Source organism: Macrosteles quadrilineatus, unplaced genomic scaffold (assembly GCF_028750875.1).
Source record: "Macrosteles quadrilineatus isolate MER2022 unplaced genomic scaffold, UCM_ALF_1.0 Scaffold_9__3_contigs__length_116548681, whole genome shotgun sequence".
NCBI lineage: Eukaryota > Metazoa > Arthropoda > Insecta > Hemiptera > Cicadellidae > Macrosteles > Macrosteles quadrilineatus.
This window is the reverse complement of record NW_026542602.1, coordinates 48,782,885-48,810,423: the sequence shown is the minus strand read 5'-3', so window position 1 is coordinate 48,810,423 and position 27,539 is coordinate 48,782,885.

Genomic DNA, 27,539 nt, shown 5'->3' with positions numbered 1-27,539 from the left:
TGTCAACTAATAAAAGTGTATTATTGTCGAATACCATAGCTTTAGATTGAAAATAAAATCACTTAAAATGTATAGTGTACTGTATTTTGTCCAAAGCCAATTTTTTATATTTTTTATACAGTTTTTTAAAATGTAAAAAAATGTTGTAATATATCGACTATCGTAGATTGAGTATTATAGGCCTAAGAGACATCTAGCGGAGACTAGATGAACTAAGCCTCGACGGTAGTGACATCTAGAGGTGATTGACTAAACTAGTCTCAAAACTCCTTGTACACCCTGCTGTAGCAAACTTTATGGGAATATTATTGATTAATAATTGATTGATATGGATTTTTACCAAAATAGTGTCACGTTTAAGGTGTATAGTCAATGCTTGTACCAACGGCTTCGCCTGCAATGGTGTAAACATAAATATTATACATGTTAAGAAATAAACAGAGTATTACAATCATTGCAACAACATTCATTCCGTCACGCGCAGTTAAAAAAATCATGTTATGATTAAAGATTCTACAGCGATTAAATTACAATTAAAACTAAATGAAAACTATTTGTTTAGTCATCAACTAAAAATCTGAAAATGCCGCGACACTTTAGCTTCTCCAAGTGTAGTTCTTTCATAGCTGTATCGTTTCTTCAAATACAAGTAGGTTGTTCACCAGAACAACACATTCCAGCGGGCTCGTCTTTCCATTTTAATGCTTTGCAATGTATACACTCTCTGTCCATTCAAAACATGTGTTGTCTATAGTCTATTGTCCTGTTGGTAAACATTATAACTTTCTGTTGCTATTGAATATCATCGAACCAACTTGTTTCGTTGAAACAGCTTAAAAAAAATATTTCCTTTTAAATTTGAAAAGGCATAAGGTTATCATGGGTAACTACAGAGCCAATGGGACGGAGCCCGAAATGATTTTTGAGATAAGAATATGCCTATTTATTAATCGGTAATATGTCATCATGCCAAATTTGAGCCCAATTCGTCCAGTAGTTAATGCGTGATTGAACTTCAAACGAACAAACAAACACACAAACTTTCACCTTTATAATATTAGTATGATTAGTATTACTATTAGCTAATACGAGACTAGCCATTAGGAGATTACATTAGGTCTCCTAAAAAACTAAAAATAATTAACTCATCCATTCGATTTTGGAGAAAGTATTGGATTTATCGCAAAATGGACAGGAACGCTATTAGACAATTTATTAAGGAATACAACGAATTAAAGATTTTTGTAATCGAATAAGCCATATCGGATATATGCGTAATTTAGTGAAACCTAACAATTTCTGACTTTTGGGGGGGGGGGGTTAGGTAAACATCAATGGGATTTTAGGGGACTTTGGCACAATATACGTCTTTATGTGTACTTTACAGTGGTACTGTATACAGGGTGTCCCGGAACTCTCTACCAATATTTTAGGGCATTGTTCCTGGGTAAGAAACATATCTAAATATCATATTTAAATTGTCCGGAAGTCCTTAGTTACTCAGATAGCCGCCATTTTGTTTTTTTCACTTATTAATTTTTTTCTGAAATTACATTTTACAAATGTCTGATTTTACAAAAATCTTACAAGAATAACCTTTTTAAGGCAATTCTATTACAAATCGATCGACACCTTAATCTTTAAGATCGGACAAGTATTAACTGAGATATGGCAGTTTTAGTGATACGTGACCGCTTTCAGCATGCCCTGCAACTAATATCCGGCGGTCACGTATCACTGAAACTGCCATATCTCAGTTAATACTCGTCCGATCTTAAAGATTAAGGTGTCGATCGATTTGTAATAAAATTGCCTTAAAAAGGTTATTCTTGTAAAATTTTTGTAAAATCAACGGTTTTCAAGTAATTTAAGAAACAAAATTTTAAACAGCCGCCAACTAGACAAAGCTACAAAAAAATTATGACGATTTTTCAAATTCATAAAACAAAATGGCGGCTGTTTAAAATTTTGTTTCTTAAATTACTTGAAAACCGTTGATTTTACAAAAATTTTACAAGAATAACCTTTTTAAGGCAATTTTATTACAAATCGATCGACACCTTAATCTTTAAGATCGGACGAGTATTAACTGAGATATGGCAGTTTTAGTGATACGTGACCGCTTTCAGCATGCCCTGCAACTAATATCCGGCGGTCACGTATCACTGAAACTGCCATATCTCAGTTAATACTCGTCCGATCTTAAAGATTAAGGTGTCGATCGATTTGTAATAAAATTGCCTTAAAAAGGTTATTCTTGTAAAATTTTTGTAAAATCAACGGTTTTCAAGTAATTTAAGAAACAAAATTTTAAACAGCCGCCAACTAGACAAAGCTACAAAAAAATTATGACGATTTTTCAAATTCATAAAACAAAATGGCGGCTGTTTAAAATTTTGTTTCTTAAATTACTTGAAAACCGTTGATTTTACAAAAATTTTACAAGAATAACCTTTTTAAGGCAATTTTATTACAAATCGATCGACACCTTAATCTTTAAGATCGGACGAGTATTAACTGAGATATGGCAGTTTCAGTGATACGTGACCGCCGGATATTAGTTGCAGGGCATGCTGAAAGCGGTCACGTATCACTAAAACTGCCATATCTCAGTTAATACTCGTCCGATCTTAAAGATTAAGGTGTCGATCGATTTGTAATAAAATTGCCTTAAAAAGGTTATTCTTGTAAAATTTTTGTAAAATCAACGGTTTTCAAGTAATTTAAGAAACAAAATTTTAAACAGCCGCCATTTTGTTTTATGAATTTGAAAAATCGTCATAATTTTTTTGTAGCTTTGTCTAGTTGTCATAAATGTTTGTGCAAAGTTTCAACTTCGTATGTTTAACCAATTTTCAGAAAAAAATTAATAAGTGAAAAAAAACAAAATGGCGGCTATCTGAGTAACTAAGGACTTCCGGACAATTTAAATATGATATTTAGATATGTTTCTTACCCAGGAACAATGCCCTAAAATATTGGTAGAGAGTTCCGGGACACCCTGTATATATTTGCTTGTCACTCATTTTGTTCCGACACAAAACCTTCATTGACTGAAACTGGGCTATTAATTCTTATGTTGTTTGATATATGGTTACAACATAACATCGCAGGTGAAGAAGCGGGTGGTTGAGGCGAGCTCCGGGTACAAGCATAGATAAAGCATGTTTTACCAAGCTGTTATATGTTCAAGCTAATAGTATTAATGATAAGCCAATCATCGTTCTCAAGTAAGAGACACAACTCTCGGCTTCTTAAAGAATCAATGACATTTTTTTAGCAAATTCGATAAACGGGTTCGAACAGTTGAGGGTAGTCTTCTAAGAGATTCTAACAAATTACTGCGAGTGTCAACCGATGAATATGTATTATTGTCAAATACCACAACTTTAGATTGAAGATAGGACAACTTTAAATGTATAGCTTATTACATATTGACTAAAACCAATTTTGTTTCTATTTATTTATATATTTTAAACATTTAAAATCTATGTGTAATATATAAACTATAGTGGATTAAGAGTTATCGGTTGAAGAGACATCTAGTGGAGACTAGGTGAACTGTCGCGAACCTCGACGGTAGCGACATCTAAAGGTGTTTGACTGAACTAGCCGTAAAAATAGTTTTACATCGAATATTGTTTTATAAACGAAATTCAACTGTATGACTTACCTCGACTTAAGTCTGTTTTTATTAACTCAGGTGGTGAACACTTATTTAGGCTTCCTGGAAATATATATAAGTGGTGCCGATGCACCTAATAATTATAAAAATATTGTACCTAGTCCTTTTTAGTTTTAATGATTTTAAGTTACGCTTAACAATAAGTATACTAGATTTTTTATATAAATATTGTAATTCAAATTGTTTAATAGGGATTGTATGTCTTAACAGCTTTTTTGGGAAGTACCTTAATTTTGCTTCGTTTTGGAAAGCACCTTAATTTTGCTTCGTACAAAAGGTTTTAGCATGGTAACTAAAATAAAGCTATTATGAAATGATGGTGACCTCTGGAGATGTATCTGAGGAGTTTTAGTGTTCGTAGAATATTTTTTATGCATTCTTAAATTAGCTCAAAATATTAGGGTTGATGTCAGTAGGTATTACATTGATTGTCACGAAGGCAGTACGCGTAAACTGTGCAAAACTCGTATAATGACCTACAATGACTGTACATTAAATTAAAATGAACAAAGTGTTTAATTCATAATCATTAAATTATATTTACGGTTGTTATATAGATTTACAAGTTCTCCCAACGCACAAACTATTGCAAACTATTGTTCTATTCTCTCCAAACACAATTACACTTAGTATCTTTACTGCATAAAACAAAAATCTGCCGATTGAAAGCGACCGATCTGGAGTCACAAACTTGGCCATTATCAGTAAGTTTCCGATTTCTTTTCTTCCCAAGATTGAACCGACGTCAATGAAGTCGATTGAAATCTTTGTCATCTTTTCAAGACACAAAAATCTTTCAAGGAAGGGATTTAAACTGGTAACTTGGAACGTAACCGCATTTTTAGATCCGCTGGCCGATGACGTGTTATTTGACCGACCCTTCATTTTTTTACCCTTGTCAATTTGGAAAATCATTTGGAAGGTTTTAAAAACTGATTCCGTGGGGAGGGACTCGAGAGGGTTACTAAGAAACTTGTCACTTATTTAAAAAGAAACCATAAACGATTTTTTGTTAAGGCTTTAATAGTCTAGACTTGTAAATAACAAACTATTTATTATAAAACGAAAAGCAGAGGTAAGTTTCGAAGAAACTTTCCAGATTACCTATACAATTCCATTATATCAATTATTTAAGATGGGGACGCTACTATGTGCGTATTTTAACCCAAATATGAGTGAAGGATGAGTGGCGCGATCTTGTAGTCTTGTTAGTGACTAAGGCTGACATATTCCTTAGACAAGACACAGCTGTTAATTAATATCCCATACAAATACTGTGATGACAACTAAGGGACCAACAGTTTATAGTGAAATCTGATATACAGCTGGATATTGGCTTGGAATGCAGGGAAATGTAAAACTAGGAGTACGCTCCGAAGTCACGTATGAAAATGAACGAAGATCATTTTATAAAAACAAACAATTTGCCAACAATAACCATATTCATATCAGCTGATTAAGCAGTATGGTTTACGGCAATGCTAACCTTGGTCCAAGGGCATAAGGCATATATGATCAAATCCACAACAGAGAACAGGCAAATATTTCTAGTTTCTGTGATGTATAATCAAAGATTATATTTCAATGTATTACGGAAACAGCAATTTCCCTAATATCCTAGTAATAGTAATATAGGTTTATTTCCCACACTACATAGACATCGAACCTTCTACAAAATAATTACCCTACAGTGGAATACAATTGTTATTAAAGAATAATTATTGTTCCATTAGAACATTCCAGTTAGACATCTAATTTATGATAATCAGATGAAACATTGTCTTTAGTTACTGCAAGTAGACAAATTATTTACGCGAATAGGCCTACTTATCATTGACAATATATGCGAATCATATATGCCATTGACTTTGGATACTGCAAGTATAGAGCTAATTTACGAGAAACAGATAAGGCATTAAGACTTGAAAAAGTATTGGATTAATATGCTAGCTCCGCTCAATATTGCAAACAGACAACTTTATTGTACACCTAGATATAGTTTCAGTGGATTTTCAATGTGTTATCATGGACATTTTGACCTGGCTGGCATTCCACAACACATTAGTTTGTTTAATAGTCGATGGTAAAAATCACTCGTCTACAATAGCGTTGTATGTGTAATTGTATAGTATAGTTACGTAACTGGGTCTGGGTGTATCTTAACAAAAACTAGGGAACCCGAATTCGATAGGTAGAATATTGTAATTTGTGCATTTAAAAATTGAACTTTGAATAGCACGTGTCCATGTTAACGATCCCAAAAGTTTAAATAGACAAGTAACTAAGAACTAAGTGTTAGTAGGTTAGAGAGGTTATTATTATTAATATTATTATATTATTACAAGATTTATAAGCCAAATCGTCGGTCTCAGGTAAGAGACACAACATTCGGCTTTTCAAAGAATATATAATTGTAGTGAAAGACTTTAATTAGCTAGTGGTTAAGCTTAATTGAGACTAAATATGGGTAGTCATCTAAAGGATACTACAAAATCACTGCGAGTGTCAACAGATAAAAATGTATCGTTGTCAAATACCACGGCTTAAGATTGAAAATAAAATCTCTTAAAATGTATAGTGTACTGTATTTTGTCCAAAACCAATTTTTTATATATTTTATACAGTTTTTTTAAATGTAAAAAAATGTTGTAATATATCATCTACGGTGGATTAAGTATTATCTGCTTAAGAGACATCTAGCGGAGACTAGATGAACTGTCACGAGGCTCGACGGTAGCAAAGCTAGCGGTGATTGACTGAACTAGTCTCTAAACTCCTTGTGCATCACCTGGAACAAAGATTATACGAATTTCATGGATTTTTACTAAAATTGTGTCACTTTTATTTCATACTAGCTTTTACCCGCGGCTTCGCTTGCAGTGGTGTAACCATAAATAATATACATCTTAAGAAATAAACAGAACATTACAATCATTACAATAATATAATCTTTAGTGGCTTCGCCTACGATCGAAATAAATAAGTTATTATATTCATTGCATCACGCGCAGTAATCATCATGCTGAATTTGATCCCAATCCGTCTATTAGTTAATACGTGATTGATCTTCAAACGAACAAACAGACATAAAACAAACAAACAAACTTTCACATTTATAATATTAGTATGATTAGTATGACAGTTAGTTAATATGAGACTAGCCATTAGGAAACTATATTAGGTCTCCTAATTTCTAACACATTCCTAAAAAAATACTAGGCCTAACTAATCCATTACATTTAGAAGAAAGTATTGGATTTATTGCAAAAATGTATAGGATCTTTGTTTTTAGACACTTTATTAAGGAATACAACGAATTATAGATTATTTCATTTGGATGAGCCATATCGGATATATGCGTAATTTAGTGAAACCTAACAATTTCTGACTTTTGGGGGGGGGGGGGGTTAGGTAAACATCGATGGGATTTTAGGGGACTTTTGGCACAATATACGTCTTTATGTGTACTTTACAGTGGTATATATATTTGCTTGTCACTCATTTTGTTCCGATACAAAACCTTCATTGACTGAAACTGGGCTATTAATTCTTGTGTTGTTTGATATATGGTTATAACATAACATCGCAGGTGAAGACGCGGGTGGTTGAGGCGAGCTCCGGGTACAAGCATAGATAAAACGTGTTTTACCAAGCTGTTTAATGTACAAGCTAATAGTATTAATGATAAGCCAATCATCGGTCTCAAGTAAGAGACACAACTCTCGGCTTCTTAAAGAATCAGTTACATTTTATGTCTTATCGATAAATGGTTTGGACCAATTGAGGGTAGTCTTCTAAGAGATTCTAACAAATTACTGCGAGTGTCAAACGATGAATATGTATTATTGAAAAATACCACAGCTTTAGATTAAAGATAGGACAACTTTAAATGTATAGCTTATTACATATTGACTAAAACCAATTTTGTTTCTATTTATTTATATATTTTAAACATTTAAAATCGATGAGTAATATATAAACTATAGTGGATTAAGTGTTATCGGTTGAAGAGACATCTAGCGGAGACTAGGTGAACTGTCGCGAGCCTCGACGGTAGCAAAGCTAGCGGTGATTGACTGAACTAGTCTCGAAACTCACGGTAAAACTATATTTTATAGAATATTATTTTATAAACAAAATTGAACTGTATGACTTACCTTGCTATAAGTATGTTTTTATTAACTCAGGTGGTGAACACTTATTTAGGCTTCCTGGGAAGATATAACATTTGTGTCGATGCACCTAAGAATTATGAAAAGATTGTACGTAGTCCTTTTTGGTTTTATGATTTTAAGATAAGCTTCCTAAAAGTGTACTAACTTTTGTAAATATAAATATTGGAAGTCAAATTGTTTAAGATGGGTTTTATATGTTATTCTTATGGAGAAAATGAAAATTGTTGTAGTTTACTTGTTTATGGATATACAGTATATTGATAAAATTTGGCAAATTTATTTATTTCATCCTATACTGTTGATGTCTGGTCAAAAAACACTTTTTACCTTCCCCGTAGCAGCAAACCTAAGCACTCGTTAAATCTAATGTTATTTAAATAGGGAATAAATATGTCTTATTTATGGAAATATTTTAGTAAAAATGTAATCAGACAAGTTGAAATTCGCTTAGTTATTATTTCGTAGTTATTATTTCGCTTAGGTTTGCTGCGGCAGGGGTATTATATCTTAATAACCTTTTCGTGAAGCATTTTAACTTTGCCTCGTACAAAACGTTTTCTCTGGGCGCATCAACATGAAAAAGTAAATCGGGTTCGGGTCTGGGGATTATCATTCTACCTATGGTAATAGATTCTTTTATATATAGCTAACATTTAACGATGTCTGTGTGTGACTCAATCATGTTACAACTAACATACCGACTGGACTTAAATTTTGCAGAAATAAAGCTACTATAATGAGAACCGGTTAAGGATTATTCCCGCTTCAATATTGACCTCGGGCTCTGCCCCGTGGGCTTTCTTGGTTGTGAGGTGAGGCTATTAAAAATAAATACCAACCCGTTCCCATAGCAAAATTCTGAAAACTATGTCTTTAAATTTGATTGAATGACAAAGATGACATACATTTATCATTGAGATTACATAATCTTTATGGAAAAGGAGTGTATTATCAGTAGTGTACTGTCTTTTACTGGATGTAGTTCTCTTATAACCTTCTCGTTTGATAACTATTCAAAGTAAAACTAATAATCTGTACCTAAGACTAAGGTAATATAGTAAATTCATAATGATGTACAGTTTAACACATTAGCAATGTTTTTGTAAGCTTCTAACCTAAAGCAGTTGGTCCATTGACGTTAAATACATCAAAATATTTATTATCCTATATTGTAACATCTAAAGCTTGGTTTGATGTTTCATGTCAGCTAACGCTTCACATCGTTGATGTGTTGGCTGAATATTGCCCTCGTATTTTAGGAAAAATGTTACAACGTGCTTAAACTTTGAGCTTAGTGACAGAATGAAACAATGGTTTACGATTGTTAAAGTTTTATTTTGTTACTAATCAAATACTGTACTCCCGTCGCGTATTATCACATAACGTGGGTAAATAGATGGATAGAAGCTAATTGTAGTAAAAATAAGCCAATCATCGGTCTCAGGTAAGGGACACAACTCTAGCTTTTTAAAGAATCAGATCAGTATTTATAATAGATAATGGAGTTCTATTCTAGTGGGACCAGTTGAGGGTAGTCTTGTAAGAGAAACTAACAAATCACTGCGAGTATCAACTAATAAAAATATACCATTGTCAAATATCACAGCTTTAGATTTTGGAAATAGGACCACTATAAATGTATAGCTTACTACATTGTACCAAAAACCAATTTTTGTTTCTATTTTATATATTTTTAAACATTTAAAATCGATCAGTAATATATAAACTATAGTGGATTAAGTGTTATCGGTTGAAGAGACATCTAGCGGAGACTAGGTGAACTGTCGCGAGCCTCGACGGTAGCGACATCTAGCGGTGATTGACTGAACTAGTCTCAAAACTCTTCGCCGTAAAAATAGTTTTTAAATAGTTTACATAGACTATTTGATTTAGAAACGAAATACAACAGCACCACTTATCGCGACATAAGTCTGTATTTATTAACTCAGGTGGTTAACACATATGCCCCTGGGAAGATATAAAAGTGGCGTCGATGCACCTATGAATTATGAAAATATTGTATGCAGACCTTTTTGGTTGTATGATTTTTCTATCAATATTGAAGTCAAATTGTTCAATAGGGGTTTTATATCTTAATGACATTTTTGTGAAGCACCTACAATTTTATTTGGTACAAAATGTTATAGCATGGTAACTAAAATAAAGCTATATTATGAAATGATGGTGTACCTCTGGAGATGTATCTGAGAGGTTTCTGTGTTTGTTAAATATTAATAAGCATTCTTATATTAGCTCAAAATATTACTACTGTGCATTAAATTAAAATAAACAAAGTGTATTATTCATAATACGGTTGTTATATAGATTTACAAAATCTCCCAACGTACAAACTATTGTTCTATTCTCTTCTATCACAATTACACTTATTATCTTCACCGCATAAAACAAAAATCTGCCGATTGAAAGCGACCGATCTGGAGTCACTAACTTGGCCATTATCAGTGAGTTTCCGAATTCTTTTCTTCCCAAGATTAAACCGACGTCAATGAAGTAGATTGAAATCTTTGTCATCTTTTCAAGACACAAAAATCTTTCAAAGGAAGGGATTTAAACTGGATACTTGGAGCGTAACCGCTTTTTAGATCCACTTGCCGATGACGTGTTATTTGACCGACCCTTTATTGTTCGATCCTTGTCAATTTGAAAAATCATTTGGAAGATTTTCAAAAAGAAATCTGTGGGGAGGGACTTGTGAGGGGTTACTGAGAGACTTGTCAACTTATTTATAATGAAACCCATAAAATATTTTTTTTAAGGCTGTAATCGTCTAGACTTGTAAATAACAAACTGTTTATTTTAAAACGAAAAGCAGAGGTAAGTTTCAAGGGAACTTATCAGATTCCCTATTCAATTCAATTATATCAATTATTTAAGATGAGGACGCTACTAGGTGCGTATTTTAACCCAAATATGAGTGATGGATGAGTGAAGGAAGAGTGGCGATGTAGTCTTGTTAGTGACTTAGGTTGACATATTCCTTAAACACAGCTGTTAATTAATAGCCCATACAAATACTGTGATGACAACTAAGAGACCTACAGTTTATAGTGAAATCTGATATACAGCTGGATATTGGCTTGGAATGCAGGGAAATGTAAAACTATGAGTACGCTCCGAAGTCACGTATGAAAATGAACGAAGACCATTTCATACATACAAACAATTTGCCAACAATAACCATGTTCTAATCAGCTGATTAAGCAGTAGGTTTTATGACAATGTTAACCTTGGTCCAAGGTCATAAGGCATATTTGATCAAATCCACAAAAAGGAACAGGCAAATATTTCTAGTTTCTGTGATGTATAATCAAAGATTATATTTTAATGTATTACAGAAACAGCAATGGCTCTAATATGCTAGTAATAGTATTATAGGTTTATTTTCCACAATACATAGACATCGAACCTTCTACAAAATAATTACCCTACAGTGGAATACAATTGTTATTAAAGAATAGTTATTGTTCCATTAGAACATTCCAGTTAGACATCTAATTTATGATAATCAGATGAAACATTGACTTTAGTTACTGCTAGTAGACAAATCATTTACGCGAATACTTACCATTGACAATTTATACGAACCAAATATGCCATTGACTTTGAGTACTGCAAGTATGGATCTAATTTACGAGACAAAGATTAAGCATTGACTTTGGAAAAATATTGGATTAATATGCTAGCTCCGCTCAATATTGCAAGCAGACAACTTTATTGTACACCTAGATATAGTTTCAGTGGATTTTCAATGTGCTATCATGGACATTTGAACCTGACAATCCACAACACATTAGTTTATTAACAGTCGATGGTAAAAATCACTCGTCTACAATAGCCTTTGTATGTGTAATTAATTGTATAGGATAGTTACGTAACTGGGTCTGGGTGTATCAAAAACTAGTGAACCCGAATTGGATTGGTAGAAGAATAGAATATTGTAATCTGTGCGTTTAAAAATAAAGATTTGAATAGCACGTGTACATGTTTACGATATCAAAAGTTTAAACAAAGATTAAACTAGGGACTCTGTATTAATAGTTTAAAGAGGTTATTATTATTATTATATTAAAAGATTTATAAGCCAATCGTCGGTCTCAGGTAAGAGACACAACTCACGGCTTCTCAAAGAAAATATAATTTTAGTTGGGTAGAGACCTCCTTGAGGATGAACCTGATTGGGACTAAATAAGGGTTGTCATCTAAAGGATACTACAAAATCACTGCGAGTGTCAACCGATAAAAGTGTGTTATTGTCAAATACCACAGCTAGAGATTGAAAGTAAGATTATTTTAAATGTATAGTTTACTGTATTTTGTTTGAAGACAAATTTCTTTATATTTTTTAAACAGTTTTAAAATGTAAAAGATTTAAATAATATATCATCTACGGTGGATTGAGTATTATTGGCCCAAGAGACATCTAGCGGAGACTAGGTGAACTGTCACGAGGCTCGACGGTAGCAAAGCTAGCGGTGATTGATTGAACAGTATAAAAACTCCTTATACACCCGCTGTAGCAAACCTTATGTGAATTTCATGGAGTTTTACTAAAATATTGAATATTGTCACGTTTATTTCCTACTAGCTTGTACCCGCGGCTTCACCTGCGATGGTGTAACCATAAATATTATACATGTTAGAAATAAACTGAGTATTACAATCAATGCAACAATATGGTATCGTTGGGGCTTCAACAATAATCACAAAAATAAGATATTACATTCATTGTGTCACGCACAATTAAACAAATCATGTTATGATTAAAGATTCTACATCGATTAAATTACAATCTATCTATAATATTAAAACGAAACAGTGTTTTTTTATTTCACGATTCTGAATCAACCACTCGACGGATTTTCATGATTTTTGTGTTAAAAGAAAGATAATTTTGAAAACTAGGGAATGTCGAAGCCATAATTTTAGTTTAGGGTCCCAGTTTTTTTTGAAATTAAGTTTTAAAAAAGTCTAGCAGCCGACGCTAAGATTCTAAACTAGCTTTTGGCATAAAATAATTTGCTTAACATAACAGCTGTAAACATTCAGCTTTTGTAACACAAATATCCAAAAATGTAAAGACATACTAAGGGTTGACTTATTTATACTATGTGTAATGCTAATCATTGATACGTACAATCCTTCGATAAGAGGATGACAGATTATTTAAATATACATAGTAAAATACTAGGATGTTCAAGTTCAAATTATTCTTTTAAGTAATCTTTGTAATCTTAGGTTTGTTTTAGTGCAATATAATTTGTTTTAACTAACAGCTGGTTAAATATAAAAATGCTCTATAGAACTATTAGGTTATTTTATTTACTCTGATTTTGTCATCGATTATAGGAAATAAGTAAGATTAGTAGACCACCAAGATAATTAACACCATCGATGTATACAAGTCCATGTCGGGGCTCTGTACACGAGTCTTAAAAAAAGGATATGCAAATTATTTTACTGCTCAATTGTTTTAGGAAAGGGTAGGAAAATCACAATTTTGACATGTTTTAATTCATCTTGGTGGCGTTTTGTTTTTAAAATAAATGTTTTTGAATGCTTAAACTTTGTTTGGATTAGGCCCGGAAATAATGATGTCATAAAGAAGGAGATCAAGAATCCTCAGGAATACGATTTTAAATTACCACCACAACCTCAGACGGTGGTGTTATCCAAAGCTATACAGATGAATGACATAGATTGAACACAACGTCATCATTGACCTAGGATACTGCAATTAGACTAACCATCCTTTTATGAAATCTAAAAAGTTGTTTGGCATGTGTTTAGTTATGGTTACGTTTGGAGGCGCTGACTATTTTATAGTTTAAATAAATGAATATGGGGAATTACGATGTACTGTACATTGATTCAATGAGGGTGGTTTAATTATCAAGGATATTAGAACTCATAACGGAATGGATAATAAACATAGACAATTAATTACGTCACTAGCTTTACTAGCGTGTTGTGTTTACGTTTTAAATTCCTTCACCATGTGACCAGTTATTTTTTTCAAATGAATACTATTTTATTTTTGACTCAGCTGTTTACAAAACAAACTATATGTTGTTGTTTTTACTTTTCTTTGTTTACACTTATTTATTTAGCAATTGATGCAGTGAAATTTGTATATAAAGGATGTGTGTGGACGATTCGTTTGATGATGTCAGGACACCAACGTTATAATTATGTGTACTGTGAATTTTATTGGATGTTTTCGTTTTATTTTAGGGAGTGTCTATTCAGACCTACTAGAAATTGTATATAGTATGAGTAATTGTTTTGTGGTGATATTGATTATGGAAGAGGCAGGTATACGATGGAATTGGAAGGTGATATCGTTGACTAGGCCTATACACTTCTCAATTGATAATTACTTTTTCTACTGTAGGCTGCAATAAAATTTGTCTTTATACGTGTAAGCTAGCTGTTCTGAATTATACTTAACAACTGACTTCTCCCGTACGTAGGACGGGCTAACACCTCGTACTTATTTAATACGCAAGCAGGATTTTTGTCACAATTACTCCACCGAAACTACTGAACCGATTGACATGTTTTTGGTGTCATTGGAAAGAGCGTAACGTGAAGTTGTGCAGGAAACTTTCTTTTTAGGTAAATAATTAGAGAGTGAGGCCATGGGGCCCTTTAAAGTTTCGTATTTCTCCACAAGATTAACATGGGAAACAAACATTGTTTTGAAACTCCAGCTGTTGTCAGAAATTAAAAATTAATAATTGGTCATGGGGAAGCAAAAGAAAATTCACCATGTTTACATTTGCTTTGACATTTAAATGTAAACAACCAAATGCCCATTTTACAATTTCAGACAGCTGATCCAGAAAAATAAAATAACTATGTGGTAGGTTTATTTAATCTTAAACTTTATGATAGATTATTTATTATAAATCTATTTTCAATGATTATGAAACAGATTTTTCCCGTTGCGAAGCAAAATTAAAAGTGAGAAGAAGAACACGTGTTAATTGTAAACAGTCAATATGTAAATTATCTATGTTGTATTAAAGATGTGTATTGTTTTGGATGTTGGTTTGTGTTAAATGATATAAATTATAAAATTTTTATTTTAAGGATTTGGCATATGAGTAAGCATGTGATAAATAACACCATTTCAGAGTTCTGCCAGTTTTGAGTAGAGTTTAAAGTAGCCTACACTTTATTGTCTACAAATTGGCTAAATAACTTAGGTACGGCACTTTATAAAATTTGACAGCCTTTTTACGTAGACTTAAATTGTAAGCTTACCTTTTCCCGTCCATGGGCAGGGCAGGTTGATTGTTATAAATTAACTCTTTAAACTGGAATAGGATTGTTATGTAAATTGAGAGTATTTCCATTAGTTGACTACAAAAAACTACCTATTTAGTTCACTCTTTTAAAATCATCGGAAATTATGACTGTAATTAGTTTCTAAACAAGTTATTTGTTTTAAATAACTCCTGTACTTCTTTGCAATTGCTCGATTTCGAGAAACATGTAACTAGTTAAAACTTAATTAAAACCATTGGTTTGATCACCAACTAAAAAATCGTACAACATAAAATCTTGAAACTGCAAATGCCGCGACACTTTAGCTTCTCCGAGTGTAGTTCTCTCATAGCTGTGTCGTTTCTACTATTACAAGTAGGTTGTTCACCAGAACAACACATTCAAGCGGGCTCATCTTTCCATGTTAATGCTCTGCAATGTATACACTCTCTGTCCATCAAAACATGTGTTGTCTATAGTCTATTGTCCTGTTGGTAAACCTTATAACTTTCTATTGCTATTGAATATCATCAAACCAACTTGTTTCGTTGAAACAGCTTAAAAATAAAATTATTTCCTTTTAAATGTGAAAAAGGCACAAGGTTATCATGGGTAACTACAGAGCCACTGGGGCGGAGCCCAAAAGGATTTTTGGGATAAGAATATGCCTATATGTAAATCGCGAATGTGATCTATCATCATGCCAAATTTGAGCCCAATTTGTCCAGTAGTTAATGCGTGATTGACCTTCAAACGAACAAACAAACATAAAAAAAACACACAAACTTTCACATTTATAATATTAGTATGATTAGTATGACTATTAGCCACTACGAGACTAGCCATTAGGAGAATACATTAGGTCTCCTAAAAAACTAAAAAATAATTAACTCATCCATTCGATTTTGGAGGTAGTGTTGGATTTATCGCAATAAACTTATAGGCACTTTATTGTAGGCGATGTATTAAGGAATACAACGAATTAAAGATTATTGTAATCGAATAAGCCACATCGGATATATACGTAATTGAGTAAAACCTTGCAATTCCTGACTTTGAGGGATGGAGGGGAAAACGTAGAGGGGATTTTTGGGGACTTTTGGTACAATGTACTTCTTTGTGTGTACTATACAGTGGTATATATATTTTCTTGTCACTAATTTGTTCCATTTCAAAACCTTAATGGACTGGGTTATTATTTCCTGTGTTGTTTTTGTTTTATATGGTTATAAAATTGCAGGTAAAGACACGGGTACAACAATCAATTTGAATTTTATAAGCCAATCATCGGTCTCAGGTAAGAGAGGAGACACAATTATCGGCTTTTCAAAAAAACTAATTATTCATAGATACAATATTTGACAGAACTCCGAACGGACCAGTTGGAGATAGTCTTGTAAGAGAAACTAACAAATCACTGCGAGTGTCAACTAATAAAAATATACCAATGTCAAATACCACAGCTTAAGATTGAAAATAGGACAACCTTAAAAGTATAGCTTACTACATTGTATCTAAAACCAATTCTTGTTTCTATTTTTTATATTTTAAACATTTAAAATTGATCAGTAATATATTAACTATAGTGGATTAAGTGTTATAGGTTGAAGAGACATCTAGCGGAGACTAGGTGAACTGTCGCGAGCCTCGACGGTAGCAAAGCTAGCGGTGATTGACTGAACTAGTCTCAAAACTGCTAAAAAAACTAATAACTATTTTTAAAACTATTTTTTATAGAATATTATTTTATAAACAAAATTGAACTGTATGACTTACCTCGATATAAGTATGTTTTTATTAACTCGGGAGGTGAACACTTATTTAGGCTTCCTGAGAAGATAAAATTTGTTCCGATGCACCTATGAATTATGAAAATATAGCAGCTTGACCTTTTAGCGAATTTCCCTATAGGGAAGTAGCTATTACCGTAGGTGGCACGGTAAGACCTAGACCCGGGCCCGATTTACTTTTTCATTTTGATGTCCACAGAGGCCAAAAACACCATTCGTTCAAATTTTTATATATGTATATATATATATATATATATATATATATATATATACGTCCGTGAACGCGATAACTTGAGTAATTTTTGTCCGATTTTGATGAAATTTGGTTTAAAGGTGTAAAGCGGGATAAACTTGAATGAGTTCGCGAACCAGCACGATCGGACCATGGGAACGGGGCTTTACGGGGGGTTTTATGGGGTAAAAATTGGTTTTTCTCACTTTTGACCCTCAAAACACAAAATTTCCCGATTTCTCTTTAGACCTTATTAAAGAGCTTAAAAAAACAAATAATTTAGTATATAAAAGTATTTTTGTTCGATTATTAGTAACGGTGAAAATTAAAAAAAATTGTAAATTTAAAATTCCCATGTTATTCTTATGGAAAATATTGTCAAATGTTGTAGTTTGCTTGTTTGTGGATATATTTTGATCAAACTTGGCAAATTTATTTATTTTGTACTAAGCTATCAATATTTTACTCAAAAACACACTTTATTAGTTTCCTTGTAGCAGCAAACCTAGGTACTCGTTAAACCTAATGTTATTAAAATATATTTAACTGAAAATCAATTCAGACAAATGGAAATTCGCTTAGTCGGCAGGTTTGCTGTGGCGGGGGTATTTGGTTTTATGATTATAAGTTACGCTTACCAAACATTTTACTAGATTTTTTTATCATCAATATTGGAAGTCAAATTGTTTAATAGGGATTTTATGTCTTAATAATTTTTGAATGAAGCATTTTAATTTACTTCGTACAAAAAGTTGTTGCATGGTAAATAAAATAAAGCTATTATGTTATGATGGTGTACATGTGTAGATGTATCTGAGTAGTTTCAGTGTTTGTTGAATATTATTTATGCATTCTTATATTACCAAAAAATATTACTTCTGTACATGAAAAAAATAAAGTAAATGTATTATTCAGAAACACATTTGTGAGGTGAGGTTTTTAAAAATAAATATAAATTCGTCTCCATAGCAACAATCAGAAAAACTTGAATCAGAACTTGACTTTAATCCCTTCATATAATATAGGGAATATAATTCTTTTTGAGCTTATATAATCTTTATATGGAATATAGGATCATTTAATATCTAGTCATAGTTAATAAATTAAAGAAAAACTATAAATACATTTTTACAAAAAAAAACTCACGAATTGGCTTACTTCTTTGTAAATGATGTTAGCAAAATACATTTTAAAAATATCATAAAATAATATGCTGATTACAACCATATTGCAATAACTAAGCCAAAGCAAGGATCATGAAGTACTTCCTCGGTTAGCGGTTGATCTATTGTGAGCACACAGCTCAGGGGTCGTGGCCACTTTATAATGTCAAGAGCGAAATGTATTTGAGAGGTTCGATTACTGCAAGTATAGATATCATTTATGAGAAACGGATGAGACTTTGAAAAAGTATTGGTTTAATATGCTAGCTCCGCTCAATATTGCAAGCAGACAACTTTATTGTACACCTAGATACAGTTTCAGTGGATTTTCAATGTGTTATCATGGACATTTTAACATGGCAATCTACAACACATTAGTTTGTTTAATAGTCGATGGTAAAAATCACTCGTTTACAATAGCCTTGTATGTGTAATTGTATAGGATAGTTACGTAACTGGGTCTGGGTGTATCTTAACAAAAACTAGGGAACCCGAATTCGATTGGTAGAATTTCGTAATTTGTACATTTAAAAATTAAGATTTAAATAGCGCGTGTCCATGTTTACGATCCCAAAAGTTTAAATAAACAAGAAACTAAGGACACTGTGTTAGTAGGTTAGAGGGGTTATTATTATTATTATAATATAAGAATTATAAGCCAATCGTCGGACTCAGGTAAGGACACAACTCTCGGCTATTCAAAGAATGTATAATTTAAATTGGGTAGAGAGTAGAGACCCGCTATTGCTAGCTTGAGCCTGATTGGGGCTAAATAAGGGTAGTCATCTAAAGGATACTATAAAATCACTGCGAGTGTCAACTAATAAAAGTGTATTATTGTCAAATACCACAGCATTAGATTGGAAATAAGATCATTTTCAATGTATAGTGTACTGTATTCTGTACAGAGACAATTTTCTTTGTGTATTTTTTCCAGTTTTAAAATGAAAAAGATTTCAGTAATATATCACCTACGGTGGATTAAGTATTATCTGCATAAGAGACATCTAGCGGAGACTAGATGAACTGTCACGAGGCTCGACGGTAGCAAAGCTAGCGGTGATTGACTGAACTAGTCTCAAAACTCCTTGAACATCACCTGAAACAAAGATTATACGAATTTCATGGATTTTTACCAAAATAGTGTCACTTTTATTTCCTACTATCTTGTACCAGCGGCTTCACCTGCAATGGTGTAATCATAAATATTATACATGATAAGAAATAAACAGAGTATTACAATCATTTTCAACAATATGGTATCGTAGTGGCTTCGACAACGATCACAAAATTAAGATATTATATTCATCACGTCACGCACAGTTAAAAAAATCATGTTATGATTAAAGATTCTACATCGATTAAATTACGATTAAAACTAAATTAAAACCATTTGTTTAAATCACCAACTAAAAAACCTTACAACATAAAATCTTGAAACTGAAAATGCCACGACTCTTTAGCTTCTCCAAGTGTAGTTCTTTCACTGCTTCACATTTATAATACATACTAGCATAGTACCTGTCCTACGTACGGGGTTGGCAATTAGTTGGCATAAGTATAAAATGCTTACTGCAGTTGTACTCATGCTTTGCGTTTGCAATGGGAAGGACATTGTTTGATAAAATCTTGTTCTTTAAATTTACGGTATGCAATAGTATAACACATCTACCATTGCCATAATGCTCTACTACTGTACCAAAACAATAGAAATAAATAAATTATCAAACATTTGCACAAATTATTCATTAATTAAACACATGAGCCTAAACATAACTGTAAACAATCCCACTTTGTCAGTTCTCATTGCGTATCACAGCTTTTCGGAATTAGAGCTATCATCATGCCGAATTTAAACCCAATCCTTCCTGTAGTTAATGCGTGATTGAACTTTAAACGATCAAACACACAAACTTTCACATTTATAATATTAGTATGATTAGTATGACTATTAGTCACTACGAGACTAGCCTTTAGGATGCTACATTAGGTCTCCTAATTACTAAAAAATTCCTAACTAATCCATTACATTTTGGAGAAAGTATTGGATTTATCCTTTGTTATATTTATACTTTATTTAGGAATACAACGAATTAAAGATTATTGTAATCGAATAATCCATACCGAATATATACGTAATTGAGTAAAACCTTGCAATTCCTGACTTTGAGGGATGGAGGTGAAAACGTCGAGGGGATTTTAGGGGACTTTTGGTACAGTGTACTTCTTTGTGTGTACTATACAGTGGTATATATATTTTCTTGTCTCTAATTTGTTCCAATTCAAAACCTTTATGGACTGGGTTATTATTTCTTATGTTGTTTTTGTTTTATATGGTTATAAAATTACAGGTAAAGAAACGGGTACAACGATCCATTTGAATTATTTATAAGCCAATCATTGGTCTCTGGTAAGAGACACAAATCTCGGCTTCTTAAAGAATTATAATAATTAATGAAAAACATTCTTAATTGTAAGTTGGATCAGTTGAGGGTAGTCTTGTAAGAGAAACTAACAATAATTCACTGCGAGTGTCAACCGTTGAAAATGTATTATTGTCAAATACCACAGCTTTAGATTGAAAATAAGAAATTTTTAAATGTGTAGCTTACTACATATTACCTAAAACTAATTTTGTTTTAATTTTTATTTAGTTTTAACATTTAAAATCGGTCAGTAATATATAAACTATAGTGGATTAAGAGTTATCGGTTGAAGAGACATCTAGCGGAGACTAGGTGAACTGTCGCGAGCCTCGACGGTAGCAGCATCCAGCGGTGAATGACTGAACTAGTCTAAAAACTGCTCACGGTAAAAAAATTTGTTTATAGAATATTATTTTATAAACAAAATTCAACTGTATGACTTACCTCGATATAAGTCTGTTTTTATTAACTCAGGTGAAGACTTATTTAGGCTTCCTGGGATTATAAAAAATTGGTTCCGATGCACCTATGAATTATGAAAATATAGCAGCTTGACCTTTTTGCTTTTATGATTTTAAGTTACGCTTACCAAAAATTTTACTAGATTTTTTTATCAATATTGGAAGTCGAATTGTTTAATAGGGGTTTTATGTCTTGATAACTTTTTTGAAAAGCGCCTTTATTTTGCTACGTACAAAAGGTTTTAGCATGACTAAAATAAAGCTATTATGAAATGATGGTGCACGTGTAGACGTATTTGAGTAGTTTCAGTGTTTGTTGAAGATAATTTACGCATTCCTATATTATCTCAAAATATTATTACTGTACATTAAATTAAAATGAAAGTATTATTCAGAAACATTAAATTATATTTACGGTTGTTATATATTTTAAAAACATTTTTATTTGCTCACTTTCTTGTCCGGTACAAATTTAGCAATCAATTTTATACTAACTTCCCGATGAGCTGGAGACTTGAAACTTTAAACTTAGCTCACAAATGGATTTACGAGAAACAGATTAAGCATTGATTATTGAAAAATATTGGATTAATATGCTAGCTCCGCTCATTTCAAGCAGACAGCTTTATTGTACACCTAGTTAATGTAATTGGATTTTTAATGTATTATCATGGTCATTTTAACCTGGAAATCCACAACACATTAGTTGATATAAAATCACTCGTCTACAATAGCCTTGTATTTGTAATTGTATAGGATAGCTACGTAACTGGTTCTGGGAGTATTTGAACAAAAACTAGGGAACCCGAATTCGATTAGGAAATTGTAATCTTTGCATTTAAAAATAAAGATTTGATTACTACGAGTCCATGTTTACGATCTCGACAAGACAATCAGCTTAAATAATCGAACTAATAATGGCACTGACACTGTGTTAAATAAATAATATTTTAATTATAAGCCAATCGTCGGTTTCAAATAAGAGACACAACTCTCGGCTTTTTAAAGAAAATGACAGTTTTATTTTATAAACATTATTGGTTAACCGGACCGGGACTAGTTGAGGGTAGTCGTCTAACAGAAACTACAAAACCACTGCGAGTGTCAACAGATAAAAATGATTTATTGTCAAATACCACAGCTAGAGATTGAAATTAAGATTATTTTAAATGTATAGTTTACTGTATTTTGTCTGAAGATATTTTTTTTCTATTTTTTAACCAGTTTTGAAATGTAAAAAATATAAGTAATATATCAACTATGGTGGATTAAGTTTTATCGGCCTAAGAGACATCTAGCGGAGACTAGATGAACTGACACGAGGCTCGACGGTAGTTAAATCTAGCGGTGATTGACTGAACTACTCTCAAAACTCCTTGTACATCACCTGGAACAAAGATTATACGAATTTCATGGATTTTTACCAAAATAGTGTCACGTTTATCTCATACCCGCGGCTTCGCCTGCGATGGTGTAACCATAAATATTATACATGTTGAGAAATAAACAGAATATTACAATAATTGCAACAATATGGTATCGTAGTGGCTTCGACAACAATCACAAAAATAAGATATTATATTCATTGCGTCACGCACAGTAAAAAAATCATGTCATGATTACCCAATCCTTTCAGTAGCAAATGCGTGAGTAAACTTTAAACGAACAAACAAACATAAAAACAAAAAAACAAACTTTCACATTTATTTTAAGTAGTATGACTATTATTTATATGATTTATATGATTATACGATTTATAAGATTAGTATGACTATTATCCAATATGAGATTAGCCATTAGGAAACTACATTAGGTCTCCTAATTACTAAAAAATTCCTAACTAATCTATTACATTTTGGAGAAAGTATTGGATTTATCCTTTCTTATATTTATACTTTATTTAGGAATACAACGAATTAAAGATTATTGTAATCGAATGAGCCACATCGGTTATATGCGTAATTTAGTAAAACCTTGCAATTCATGAATTTTAGGGGTGGTGGAGGGGAAAGCACTAAAGGGGATTTTAGGGGACTTTTGGTACAATGTACATTTTTGTGTGTACTACACAGTGGTATATAGATTTGCTTGTCACTAATTTGTTCCATTACAAATCCTTTATGTTCATGGACTGGGCTTGGGCTAAACTTCCTATGTTATGATGTTTTCGTTTCAATGTATGTGGTATAACATTGCAGGTAACGATACGGGCGCAACAAGCTATTTGAAATAGGTATGGTATAAGCCAAGTGTCGCTGCAGCTGGAACTACATTTATCCACCGTTCCGAGAGTGGAACTCGTTCCACCGTTCCAAGCAGAACCACAATCCAGTTCCAGTTCCACTGGAACTACTTTTTCAGCTGCAGCTCGGTGGAACGATTTGAATGTAGTTCCGCACAAACTGCTGCAGCCTTATTGTAAATTTTTAAAGATAAGTTCCGGAGTAACTGGATTTGTAAAACACATACAGTTACAACAATACAGCTGCAGCTGGTTTATTAATACTCTCGCTAAACATTAAGTTCTAGCCTGTGCAGCTGATGCGTTTTGACATTTGGTCTATTGTAAACAAAGGTTTGATTAGCGGATATGGTTGACATGCCTTAAAAGAAAAATTATCATTTTCTGTTTTTTTAATTTTTTCAGGCAGGAATTAAATAAAAGTACATCAGTCTCAGTTAAGTCGTGCTCATAATATATGCAAATTTAATTATCTCCTCCTTAGTAATCAGTACCGTAATAATTGTTTGTGTTTAACTTAATTCAGGATTTTTTCGCTATTAACTTTAGAATTTTATATTAAGAGTTAGGGTAAGTGGTGTTTGAATAATATGATTTAAACAATAAAAAAATGTGTAATACGAATAAATGCATAATATGAAGAACCTCTAAAATAATTTATACCGGCCTTGTCACGTATTATTTTTAGACCCTAGATAGACAAACTAAAATAATGAATTACTTGTACAACATTTCCAAAACACGATATTGATTTCTTTACAGTCGCTATTTTGCATTATTTAAAACAATATTCTAATTCAAGAACAGCTTAAACTAATCCGTCTCAAATTATGGCAATAAACTGAGATTTTGTTCATCCGCCCTTCTGCCTCGTTCCACTACAGCCATAGCTCCGCTGCAGCGGGAAAACCAGCTGCAGCTGGAACTGCTTTTGGAACGAGTTCCACGGCGACCTTGGAACTAGCTGCAGCTGTTTCGCCCAAATAACTGCTTGGCACATCTCTAGCCAAGCCAATCGTCGGCCTCAGGTAAGAGACACAACTCTAGGCTTCTTAATGAAAGAAAATATTTATTTGAAATTGAAATAACTATTGGATGATTGAGCTTGACCCAAATAAGGGTAGTCATCTAAAGGATACTACAAAATCACTGTGAGTGTCAACCAATAAAAGTGTATTATTGTCGAACACCACAGCATTAGATTGGAAATAAGATCATTTTAAATGTATAGTGTACTGTATTTTGTCCAAAGACAATTTTCTTTGTATATTTTTTACAGTTTTAAAATGAGAAAGATTTTAGTAATATATCACCTACGGTGGATTAAGTATTATCTGCATAAGAGACATCTAGCGGAGACTAGAGGAACTGTCGCAAGCCTCGACGGTAGTTACGCCTAGCGGCGATTGACTGAACTAGACTCAAAACTCCTTGTATGGAGTTTTGAGACTAGTTCAAAACCATTTTATGAACGCAACGGATTATTTTATTAATTGCGTAACGCATAGTTTAAAAATTCATGATTAAAGATTCTACAGCAATTAAACTGCAATTAAAACTAAATGAAAACCATTTGTTTAAATCACCAACTAAAAAACCTTACAACATAAAATCTTGAAACTGAAAATGCCGCGACTCTTTAGCTTCTCCAAGTGTAGTTCTTTCACTGCTTCACATTTATAATACATACTAGCATAGTACCTGTCCTACGTACGGGGTTGGCAATTAATTGGCATAAGTATAAAATACTTATTGCAGTTGTACTCATGCTTTGCGTTTGCAATTGAGGAGGACACTGTTTGATAAAATCTTGTTCTTTAAATTTACGTAATGCAATAGTATAACACATCTACCTCTGCCATAATGCCCTACTACTGTACCTAACCAATAGAAATAATATATTTTAAAGTATTCGCAGAAATTATTCGTTAATTAAACACATGAGCCTAAACATAACTGTAAACAATCCTACTTTGACAGTTCTCACTGCGTATCACAGCTTTTTGTTGCTGCTTGGTTCAAATTAGCTTTTGTCATAAATGTAAAAAATAATAATGCTGCACCCTGTTGGTATTCCTTATAACTTTTTAATGCTATTTCATATCATAGATTCAACTTGTTTAATTTAAACAGCTGACTATATTATTTAATTCCTTTGAAATGTGTACACTCATAAATCATGGGAACTACAGAGCTACTGGGGCTGAGTCCGAAATGATTTTTTAGATAATAATAGGCCTATGTTAATCGGGAATGTAAGCTATCATCATTTGAGTCAAAACTGTCCAACAGTTAATGCGTGATTGAACTTCAAAAAATCCAAAAACAAACACACAAACTTTCACATTTATAATATTAGTATGATTAGTATAACTATTTGCCACTATAAGACTAGTTATTGGTAGACTACATTAGGTCTCTTAATTATTACAAAATTCTTAGAAAAATACTAACTAATCTATTACAATTTGGAGAAAGTATTTGATTTATCTATTATATTATTAAAGTGATACGATCAAACTTTATGTAAACGTTTAAGGCCATTTACCAAATAAAAATATAGGCATATGGCACATCAAAATGAAGCTTAGAGTGTGTAGATTTGCCGAATAGTATTGATATGGACAAACTTCCTAAGGGCTCTGCCCCACGGGCTGATTTCCAAAGGGCTACGCCTTGCATGTTTTGGAAGTTATTATTCGATTAATTTAGTGAACAACAGTTGGCCAATGCAATTGACAATATAGTTGGTTTGTTAACTTATTTTATTATTTACTTTTATGTTCTTAAAAGAAGTGCGGCAAATGGACAGTGAAGCTATTTCTAGCTGTTTGATACAAGTGAGTGATTAAACGTGTTCGAAACACGATGAATATGAGATTAACAAACCATGTATGTTCTTCGTTCCAAGAGGCTGTCACTGATCTTTAACAGGTCGCAATTTCATTGAAACTCATTAAAGTAAAGTAAATTATAGACGTCGTGGAGGAGAGCGGCGAGTTCAGGTACAACCGTGCCCACCTCAGGTAAATGGGAAGTGGGGGAATTATTGATGAGTAAGTGAGTGAGTCAGTCAGTGAGGGCTTTGCCTTTAATATATTTAGATAACATTGTACACACGATTTGAATTATAAGCCAATCATCGGTCTCAAGTAGAAGACTCAACTCTCGGCTTCTCAAAGAATCAATTAAGATATATGAAAAACTGAAGTACAGATTCTATCTCCAGTTGAGCTAGTCTTGTAATAGAAACTAACAACTCACTGCGAGTGTCAATCGATGAAAATGTATTATTGTCAAATACCACAGCTTTAGATTGAAAATAGGACCACTATAAATGTATAGCTTACTACATATTACCTAAAACCAATTTTGTTTCTATTTTTTATTTATTCTTTAACATTTAAAATCTTTCAGTAATATATAAACTATAGTGGATCAAGTATTATCGATTGACAATGCATCTAGCGGAGACTAGGTGAACTATCACGAGCCTCGACGGTAGCGACATCTAGCGGTGATTGACTGAACTAGTCGCAAAACTCCTAACCGTAAAAATAGTTTTACATCGACTGTTTAATTTAGATACGAAATTCAACTGTACCACTTACCTCGACTATTGACGTTTGGATACTGAAGCTCGATATAAGTCTGTTTTTATTAACTCAGGTGGTGAACACATATGCCCCTGGGAAGTTATTATAAAAGTGGAGCCGTTGTACCTATGAGTTATTATGAAAAGGTTGTACGTAGACCTTTTTGGTTGTATGATTTTAAGATACGCTTACCCATAAGTGTAATAATTTTTTTAATACCAGTATTGGAAGTCAAATTGATCAATAGGGATTTTATGTCTTAATAATTTTTGTATGAAGCATTTTAATTTACTTCGTACAAAAAGTTGTTGCATGGTAAATAAAATAAAGCTATTATGTTATGATGGTGTATCTCTGGAGATGTATCTGAGTAGTTTCAGTGTTTGTTGAATATTATTTATGCATTCTTATATTAGTTATAAATATTACTAATTTACGTTAAATAAAATGAAGAAAATGTATTATTTAGAAAAATTTTG